The sequence below is a fragment of the Hordeum vulgare genome, chromosome 5H (assembly GCF_904849725.1).
Source record: "Hordeum vulgare subsp. vulgare chromosome 5H, MorexV3_pseudomolecules_assembly, whole genome shotgun sequence".
Taxonomy (NCBI): domain Eukaryota; kingdom Viridiplantae; phylum Streptophyta; class Magnoliopsida; order Poales; family Poaceae; genus Hordeum; species Hordeum vulgare.
Window position 1 is genome coordinate 526,846,636 of NC_058522.1, and position 2,456 is coordinate 526,849,091.

Here is a 2,456-nt window from a genome sequence, read left to right on the forward strand (position 1 = left end):
TCCAAGGAGAAATACCCACATAAAAACTGCGAAGCAGGACGGTAGTGGATTGGTTATGAGTAGATCTACTCTGAGCATTGCAAATCCTATACCAAGCGTCCTTTAAGTTTTCTTCCTCAATTTGTTTGAAATTGAGAACTTTGTTCTCGGGAGTATCGTTCGAAGTGGTGGATCTAGCCATGAGGACAAGTAGACTATCCCACACAAACGAACAGAAAACAAGCGAGAGAAAAGGGCAAATGAAAAAGGCAAATGAAAAAGGAAAATATTTTTTTGTAAATTTTTGTTTTTCAGAAGTGGGGGAGAGGAAAACGAGAGGCAAAAAAGTAAATGCAAGATATGAGTTTGCGACACTTACTTGGATGAGTTCTTGACTTGATCCTCCCCGGCAACATCGCCAGAAATTCTTCTGCTACGGCAGCAGACAACAGCGCCAGAGATTGACATGTTGACGGAGGCTGGGCTTGCGTTGTTTTTTCCCTTGAAGAGGAAAGGGTGATGCAGCACAGGAGCACTAAGTATTTCCCTCAGTTTGAGAACCAAGGTATCAATCGAGTAGGAGAATCTCATCAAGTCCAGAGTACCCGCGCAAACACAAAAGAGCTTGCACCCAACGCTTTAAAGGGGTTTTCAATTCCTTCAAGATTGATTGCAAAGTGAGATCTGAAGGCGGAAAGTGCAACGAAGTAAAAAGTGTAAGGCTGAAAATATGGTGTGGAGTAGACCCGGGGGCCATAGTGTTCACTAGAGGCTTCTCTCAAAATAGCAAGTATTACGGTGGGTGAACAAATATTGTCGAGCAATTGATAGAACCGCGCAAATTCATGACGATATCTAAGGCACATACATATAGGCATCACGTTCGAGACAAGTAGACCGATACTTTCTGCATCTACTACTATTACTCCACACATCGACCGCTATCCAGCATGCATCTAGTGTATTGAGTTCATGACGAACAGAGTAACGCCTTAAGCAAGATGACATGATGTAGAGGGATAATCTCAAACCAATGATGAAAACCCCATATTTTTACCCTTGATGGCAACAACACGATGCGTGCCTCGCTACCCCTTCTGTCACTGGGTGAGGTCACCGCACGGTATGAACCCAAAACCAAGCACTTCTCCCATTGCAAGAATAAGATTCATAGATAATCTGATCATAAATCCACAATTCATCGGATCTCGACAAACACACCGCAAAAGAAGATTACATCGGATAGATCTCCATGAAGATCATGGAGAACTTTGTATTGAAGATCCAAGAGAGAGAAGAAGCCATCTAGCTACTAGCTATGGACCTGTAGGTCTGTGGTGAACTACTCACGCATCATCGGAGAGGTCATGGTGTTGATGAGGAAGCCCTCCGTATCCCAATCCCCCTCCGACAGGGCACCTGAACGTGCCCCAGATGGGATCTTGCGGAGACGGAAGCTTGCGGCGGCGGAAAAGTACTTTCGATGATCTCCTGATGTTTTTCTGAGATTTTACGGAATATATAGGTGGAAGACCTGGGGCAGAGGTGCACCAGGGAGCCCACAAGCCTGGGAGGCGCGGGCCCCCCTGGCCGCGGCTAGGGGGCTTGTGGGGTCCCTGGTGGCCCCCTGCCTTGGTTCTCAAGTTCCCCGATCTTCTTCTGTTTCGGAAAAAATCTTTTTGGAAGTTTCGTTCCGTTTGGACTCATCCTCCTCTGAAAAGGGTCGAAAACATGGAAAAAACAGGAACTGGCACTTGGCACTGAGTTAATAAGTTAGTCCCAAAAAAGATATAAAAGGCATACAAAACATCCAAAGTTTGACAAGATAATAGCATGAAACCATCAAAAATTATAGATACGTTGGAGACGTATCAGCAAGGCCCTTATGCCCCCTCTTCCAACCATCCCTTCTTTTAATCCGCGTCAATGTTCAGCAACATGACTTAGTATATACATACAATCTAAAAAACAAAAGTAATATAGATTTTGAGGTCCCTCTCGCTAGCAATTATTTTACCTTGGTGCGCCACCACAAAGTGGGTGGGAGGTGGCGCTCCATCACCTAGTATCACATCTAGGATACCAACGAGTCAAATCTCTCACCTTTGGATGTATGTCACCATTTGTGGACCACATCTTCATCATCTTCTTCAGATTCATTGTCTTCCGCCATGAACACCTGTTTATGATCCCATAACTTCAATGGTGGGAAGAACACATGATCGTGGGTTGTGGAGTCTTAGCAATATCAATGCAAAATGATTTAGGGTGCATATAGGAGGTGAAGTGGATGTGTGAAAACTTCACCCAAAAGTAACATGGAATAGGGGAGGCAAGGCCAGATCTAAAGTGGTGGAGCTCATGGGAGGAAGGTGTGGATGATGGTGGAAGCAAAGGAGAAAGGAGGGTTTGTGAGGAAGAAGGATGGCAACGACAGCATGGAGGGGGTGGAATGATGAGAAGGGCTATTAGGGTTG